Source organism: Prunus mume, linkage group LG5, assembly GCF_029339155.1.
Source record: "Prunus mume cultivar Tortuosa linkage group LG5, ASM2933915v1, whole genome shotgun sequence".
Classification (NCBI taxonomy): Eukaryota; Viridiplantae; Streptophyta; class Magnoliopsida; order Rosales; family Rosaceae; genus Prunus; species Prunus mume.
Genome location: NC_142702.1, coordinates 14,776,171 through 14,784,666, shown reverse-complemented (window position 1 = coordinate 14,784,666; position 8,496 = coordinate 14,776,171). Strand labels below are relative to the sequence as shown.

At 33.9% G+C, this 8,496-nt stretch overlaps 1 non-coding gene across 1 annotated transcript; it reads left to right on the top strand.

Moving 5' to 3' along the window:
- Positions 1–1,283: 1,283 nt before the first annotated feature.
- LOC148917067 (U6 spliceosomal RNA) lies at positions 1,284–1,386 on the top strand. Its single transcript, XR_016127584.1, has one exon. It is a non-coding gene; the product is annotated as a U6 spliceosomal RNA (small nuclear RNA).
- The last annotated feature ends 7,110 nt before the right edge of the window (positions 1,387–8,496 follow it).

Sequence of the window (8,496 nt, the reverse complement as noted above, 5' to 3'; positions counted from 1 at the left end):
TATATACTAGTTGTGATTGTCTAAACTAAATGGAATGGTGGTTTCTCTCTCTCACACACAACAAAAATGTCATATCATGAGAGTTCGAACTTAAAATTTTCCTCTACAAGTTATGCCGTTTTCTGCTAGGCCACATTGGCAAAAATGGCTAATTAAATTTACACTTCATTTTCATAAAAATAAGAAATCATGCTAATGTTATACCTAAAATGATAAATTACTTAATGCTAGCTTTTTTTTAGGGTTAAATACCTTTTTGGTTACTGAGTTTTACATGACAATTCAATTTGGCCACTGACAAAAAAATTTAGCCCCAAATTGGTCACTGTGTTTCACAAAGTTTTCAATTTATAGAAATTCTGTTATTTTCAATTAAGTGCAATTTTTATTTTTTTTGTTTTAGGAAATATGTTCAGTTTCTTCCTCTAACTCAAAGAGTTAGGGTATATTATGCTATTAGTGCTTAGCAAATTGGGAAAAATCTTGGGGTTAAATCAAAATTGTGAGGCATTAGGTCAACGATTGAATGCTATATTGAAGCATGAATCGATTGAGTGAGTATCGTATTGTGATTTCGGATGGCAAGGATACGTAATCAAGGTGATAGAGCACCAAAATATATTGGTAACTTGTTGATTTCATTTTAATTTGGTTTTTTTTTTTTCCTTATACCTTGCAATTTCGATTGCAACCCAAGATTTCCCCCAATTTGTTAAACCCTAATAGCACAATATACCCTAATTCATTGAGTTAGAGGAAGAATACTAAGTGTGTTTCTTAAAAAAATAAAAATAAAAACTACACCTAACGAAAGATAACAAAATGTCTATAGATTGTCAACTTAAAAAAACACAATGACCAATTTGACTAATTTTTTTTCTCATTGACTAAAAAAATATTTAACTCTTTTTAAGAGGAATTTGTATCCATAAAAGTGTTTATATTAAATTTTGTTTCGGAAAGGAAGGAAACGTTGAACCCCGTGTGTTGACACTTAGCATGCCAAGGGATTGGAGATTTTTGTACCTTGAAAAATTATCCAAATCTGAGGCCAACGTTAATGAAGAAATCTTAAGATGTTTAGCATGTAAAATTATGAACCTTTTTACTCAAGTTTAAGTGGGGTTGTAATTCAATCCACTGTGTGTTGGAGATTGGGCTTGGGGCCCGATAAGAGGTAGAAGCGGCTTGACTATTAAAACGGAGGTTGCATAATATGTCCCACATTGGAAAACCCCACTATGCATGAAAGCTTTATATATGGTCGTTTAACAACAAAGCTTGTCCCTTCGGGGACATCCGATAAAATTGGAACGATACAGAGAAGATTAGCATGGCCCCTGCGCAAGGATGACACGCATAAATCGAGAAATGGTCCAAATTTTTTTTTTTTGGCCCTTTCTGAGATTTTTTTTTTCCTGCCTTTTCCATTGCTCCATGGTGCTCAATGCAGTTGCAGAGGGTTTATAAGCTACCGGAGGTAGGAGCATTTGCATTTATAGGCTTTGACGGTTCGTCGGCTCAATCATTGATCTTCCAGGTGTAAGTAAAAGTTAGAATTCAATGTACTTTTTTGAATCAAATGCATGTCAAAATCTTGCCTACTACCTGTTTGATAAAATGACTCTGTTACTATGATCCTTACAAAATTGGTAACTATGTACCTTGCAGTACTTTAAGCTTATCCCTTACACTTTGGTTCACAATATAGGATGTAAAACCCCAACATATGTTTTTTTTTTCCAGTTGAGCTCTGTGGACATTCTCGTTTAGAATTTTCAATCTTGGTTGTTTGAGAAATTCGTAAATTGTAACGGGAGCCATTTACATTTTGATTTAGGATCGTAGACTGCAAGGATAGAAATAAACTGCAGAGCTACAATTTTACAGTACGGAATGCAGCAGACGAATTATGTGTTGTATGAATCCCATTGAGTTAAAACTTCCATATCTGCATGGGAAATACACATGATTATTTCTCCACACTCTAGCCTTTTAAGTTAGTAGATCCTGTTTGCGTCTGTTATTTTCTCTACAAAGTTACCCTAGGTTGTTCTGTTTGTCCTTGAATTGTTTCCTATACTTGTTTGGTAAATGCTTCATATAAGTTATTAGAGACTAATTAGGACTTTCTCGTACCTTTTCACTCAGTAACACTTATGCTAATAACGTAATTAGTAGAAACACATAAAACATTTACTTGAGCATCTCCAAGAAAAGACCAAAAGTGCTTCAATAACCCAAAAAAAGAGAGAACAAAAACACTTTGATATAGTTCAAGCAAACCATACACAATAAGAAGTGCCTTTGGCATGATAAAAAATACTCTTAAACACACTCTCATTTAGATTTCTTATTTTACTAAAATCCATGATCCTTTCTGTAATTCTTGATAGTAAGACCGGTATCTAACTCTTCCCCTCGTTTCCATTCATGCAATGGTCACAAGCCATCTCATTTTGGTGCTTTTTTTCAAAAGTTGATCCCACGGGTAGCCTGAAATTTGGCGACGAGTTTGTCTCTGGACGGCCAATTATCTTTGATTATAGGAGCATCTGCAAAAGTCAATTTCCATGCTGATAGCAATGGAAATTCTTCTTCTGTTAACAATTTCATTCTGGCTACGTCTTCTAACACACTCTCATTGTGTGCAATCCATCCAAGCGTAATATCTGCAAATCGAAGCTTCTCTCCCCAAAAAAATTTCGTTCCCTTTACCTCTTCTTCCAAATACTTCAAGTTCTCCTTGGCTTTTACAATAGCTTCCTCTTGGTCTTTCCCTTCATTGGTAAATGACTCCCAAATAGATGGCAAAACCTTCATGGCAAATCACAAACCAAACCAAACAATCAAACAATGAAAAATATTTTATTGACTAACTTTCTTTTGAATTAGTTCCGTTATATGTACTTTTATTTTTAGCCTAGAAAAACTTAAAGTGTGTGTGAAACTTAATATGAAAATTTGCAGAGTAAGTAGTACAAAATTATTGTGCCATATTTAAGTTTTACAAGCATGCAAATATCTGATTATGAAAGAGTGATTTTAGGTTACCTTGTCATCACCAAATTTGGCCCAAAAGCGTGCAGCGGCTCTCTCAAGAGGATCTTCAGGTAGAAAGGGATTTTCCTTCCAAGTTTCATCAATGTATTCAAGAACTACAAAAGACTCAACAATTGGTTTTCCATTGTGCACAAGCACTGGAACCTTTTTATGAATAGGGTTATACTGAAGAAGCGAAGGGGTTTTGTTTGAAAGATCTTAATAGATTGTTTCATATGGGACACCTTTGAGTTTCAGTGCCCAGCTATGGTTTTAATTTTTTTTAGTACAAGTCATGTTCTAAACTATATGTGATGGGAGGTGAATTTTTCGCACACATAGTTAAGATGTCATGAGAATTCAAACCAGAGACTTTTCGTCTACAAGTTAAACCATTTTTCACTAGGTTAGCCCCGTGGGCAAAAATGGCTAATTAAATTTACACTTCCTTTTCATCACCCAAAAAAAAAATCATACTAATGTTATACCTAAGATGGTAAATTACTTAATACTGGTTTTTTTAAGAGGAACTTATATCCATATGAAATTGTAGTTGTTTATATTGGCGTGTAAGTGAAATTCTCCCTAAATAAATAAGAAAAATTATTAGTCATATAATAGTTTAGTAATAAGGATATTGAAAAGGGCTAATTTTGCTTTAAAATGACATTGTTACCCTTTTGTATAAAAGCCTTGCCCACAATGTCGTGATAGACGCCTTGGAAGATCTGCCCAATATTACAAGAGATTTGGAGGTGCTTTCTTGTCTTCGATCCAAAGGCAGTGGATTAGCCGCTGAGCGAATCAAGCAGCCCATACTGCTGCAACTTTGGAAAATCAGAGGGTGACTAGGTCCTAATAATGTGGGTGTGGCTGTCGTGAGTGTCAAACTCGAGGGCCCTACTTTCTGCTCCCGCACACTACTTTGGGAGAAAACTTCTCTGATACAGGGAAAAAAAAAAAAGGTTTTTTAGGTTTTGGACATAAAAAAAATTTCACTTTTAAAAAAAGCCAAAGTTTTTTCAAAAAAGACAAAAAAACCGCTCAACTTTCAAATCAAAGACATGCAAATGTATTTGATTCCTTAGAAATCTAAAAATAAATAAGGGCATTTTTGTCCATTTTTGCTTCTTTAAAAATTTTTCTCTCTCCTTTTGCTTTTTCCAAAATGTCCCAAAAAAAAAACAAGAACTTCCTTGGCACGGGGATGTAAGGGTCATCCATTCACATCAGTATCCCAACCCAATGGATATCACATATGAATTTGATGGCAATAGAAGAGTGATAGGAGGATCAGGTGTGTTTATCTTGTTACTTATTCGTAATGCCTATGGCTCGATGCTGACTGTTGATTTCATTCATAGGAGGAAGGCGGCATTAAAATAAATAAACAAAGCCATTAAAACCAGAAAAAATTATAAAAAAATAAAAACTTGATGGTGTCGGATGCAATGGCTGCTTCAGTGGTGAATAAAAAGCTTATGACTTTGTGGGTTTTGAAGATAATTGAATGGATTATGGAAGCAGTAGTTGGAATGAGAAATATTCCCACAAAAGAAGAGAAAACACGTTATGGCTTTTACTTGGAAGAGAAGGAAGCGGAAATAAGTGGGAGGCTATTTTGGAGATTTGATACGGACTAAAATATTCTTAAAATATTAAATGATAAGTCAAAAGTAATTGGCAGGTTGCAGGATTTCATTGCATTGGGATAATTATGGGTGTTAACGGGTTAATTTGTACCTAACGGATTAAGATATAATCACACACATAACACAAGTGTTTGAGTGGTTCACTCATAATGGGGCTACATCTACTATAGTTTATAGCTTTGTATTTGTATTTGTATTTGAATATGAACATTACATTGTACATGAGAGAGATATGGGGAGAGAGGCTTAAGAGCTCTTGTAGAAGAGAAATAGAGGGCTTGGGAGAGCTCTTGGAGAAGTGGCAGCTGCTGGTCCCTTTGCTTGGAGGTGGTGAGCTCCTTTTTGTAGTCCAAGTAGTGGTAGATAATGCATGGCTCTCCTTGATTGGGGGATTCTACATGGCCTCCCCATATTTAGGGCCTTGGGCATTGAGAAAGCATGGGAGGGGCATGGCTAGCTACTACTTGTTTGGTGGATGTGAGATATGACAAGCAAGGGTTATCCCTTAATTGGTGGGATTTGATTAAGGGGGAATGTGAGGTCAACATGGTGTCAACAATGTGGTTGATCCTAGCATCCCTGTGTCATGGAAGTTTTTCTCGTTCTTTGGAGCTGGTTTCTACATGTTTTTTTTTTTTTTTTTTTTTACTTTGCTCTTATATTTCTTGTAATGACCTAAAGTTGCCCTAATTTCTTCCATGTCGTTGTGACTAGACTTGGCAAACGGATCGTGTTTGTCGTGTTCGTGTCAACCTGCTTTTCTTAACGGGTGGAAAATACCCAACACGAACACAACCCGTTACAATTCACGAATGACATGACACGACCCATTTCACCCATTTTAAAAATATATTTCTTAGCAAATTGTTAAATGAAAACACATTATATTAGACAATAATACAATATGAAGTTTAAATCTTTAAAAAAACATCTTTAAGCAATATATACCCAAAAATATCAAGAATGACCATTCACTAAAGTTCAAAACAAAAGCTAAAATTGTTGTTGAATGAATAAGAGTAAGAGTAAAATGTTGTAAATGCATGGAATGTGGATGACCACCATAATATCCATTACCTCCACCCTTAATTGCTTTGTAACCTATGCCCTTATTATTGTAATTAGTAGCTATAAATTGTGGGTTAAATACCTCTATTGTAAGCCTATAAATAGGCACTTATCAAAGATGAATATGATATGTTGATACAAGGTCATAGAATAAATTCTCTGTATTTCTTTTCCTCTTATTGCTGTCTACAATTCCCCTTAGTTTTATAACACGTTATCAGCACGACATTGCTCTTGGTATGTTTTCTTTCTCTGAATTTTCATTCTTCTTATATGAGCTAGAGTCATCACATGGTATAGAGTTTCTTTATACTCACCAGCAGACTTCATCATGCTCGTTTAAGAAAAAGAAATTCTTATTCTTATTACACATGAATATAATGCCTTTTTTTTTTTCTTTGTTTATTTTAATTTAAATATGATCTTAATTATTATGATGAGTTTGTATTATACAAAAGATCAGGGCCCGAAGTTCCTCAATCCTCATCATATAACTAGATTAGGACCTAGAGTTATTTTGATTGAATCAGAACCTGAAGTTCTTTGATTCCAAATAATTGAGGGCATGATGTTTCGTGAATTTAAAGAGCACATAAGGACATGCAACTCCTCAATTTTGTATTAATCAAAATCAGAATTCCATGAGGCCCATATATGTCAAGAACCCGAACCAGAAGTTTCGAGTGCATATACATCGATTTGAGTATGAAGTTCAAAGCACAACTATTAATTCAATTTATTTAGATCTACATATTTGAACCTGAAGTTTCGACTATATATTGATATGAACCTGAAGTTCATAGTTTTTCATGGATCTTAATACTATATATGAACCTAAAGTTCATTACTTATTTGTGCCTATATGAACCTAAATTGGTTAGAAATCCAATTCTTAAACTTATAGTTTTATCTACATATTGAATCCACATTAATATTGGATTATCTTGGAATTTCATAGTTTTTAATTTATTTATTTTATTCCTCATTTATACCACTTTACTCATTTTATTTTATTTTATTTTATTTATGTTGGATTATTAGTTAATTTCGTTTTACAATGGTAATGTTTTGTATTACCGCCCCAATATTGATAGCCAGAGGCGTCTATTGGAGAAACTTCTTACTTTCATTTGTGAGTATGAAGTTTATGATGTCATGAACTAGAAGTTCAAGAGGCCCCAATATTACACAACTATTACAGTAGTTGAAGATTATAATATCATGAACCAGAAGTTCATTGATCGGATAACTTTTATGTTGTGGCATGACTATCTTGGCAATCCATGTCCTACAAAGATACATAAGATTTTTATAAATTTGTAAGGACATCATTTAAAGACTCAAAATATTGTCTTGTCCAACAAATATCATTACAAAGAATGCTCATAAATAAAAGCTGTCATAAGATCATCTAAGTCAAAAATTGACTTTGAGCCCTAATTCAAAGGGATATTTGTGAGCCTATACAACATTTAATTATGAATCATTTCACCAGTTTTACTGAATGTCCCTACTAAAATGGTCACATATTTGATAATGACAGTGAGTTTATCTTCCTACATTTTGAGACAATTTTCCCGCCGTTAGGGGGAGAAATGACAGTTCCTGAAAAACGTCGTGAAATAGTGTTGAATTGATCCGCTTTTGTCTCATCAAGATAATGCATATATAAAGTTATGAATATGCAAGCATGGATTGATATTCATATATCACAATCCATTAACATGACAATAAGTGACTGTAAGCATGACAAAAATATAGGTTCTAAAAACTTAACTCCTTAGAAGTGGAGATTATTTGAACAATTCAAGCCCTATAAAAAATAACGCCTATATGATATTATGATCCACATATTCTAATTAATTCATTGTAAAAGAAATGTTTGTCCCATAAGTGACAACATCAGCCCCTGAAGAGGCATTGATACCCCAAAGCAATGAGATGCTTATAAATTATGCATGCGCATGCACATGAGAATTGTGGGATCACGAATTGATGATACATTTGGTTTATTAGTAGCTACTACAATCATCAAGGGCTATGATTATATTAAATCGCCTTATGAATGTCGACAAATTAAGTGATTGGCCAAAAATGGAAATAGGCAATTCCATTTATCACTAAATATGAAGTGTGGGATATTGAACCTATAGCTCAAACACCGAATTACAAATGTTAAGTATGAAGGTTACGAATTGGTGTTTGTGAAGTGAAATAAGAACATTAATATGACATAAGGTTTCCTGGTAGAGACATGGTTTTAGTCTCTCATCTCATCGTAGATGCATCCACATTTCTATAAGTGCAGTTGTTATTTTAACACGAAACTTATAGCATGTGTTAAATGCATATTTATTAAGACTATATGGTACATGGAAATCCTCAAAGCTCATGAAATATTTGAGATATATCGGATGAAGTGACCCCTTGAAGGATATAAAGTACCACAATGTTCTTAATTAAGAGTTAACACTAAGAGTTTGAGTATTTTGAATTCAAATTTGATATTGTTGTAACATATTCTAACTATTAAATTAGTTGTTGATACTCCTAAAGATTTCAATCATTTGAAAGTGAAAAGCAGGTCGAATAGTGTGATAGACAATCATGTATGAAGACAATGTTGCTTGTATTGCTCAAATCAGAGAAGGGGAAATATTAATTAGGGGGAGATATCAATCAGGGGGAGCATCTCAATTCTACTACATACAAGACATATGCGTGTTTTACTCTT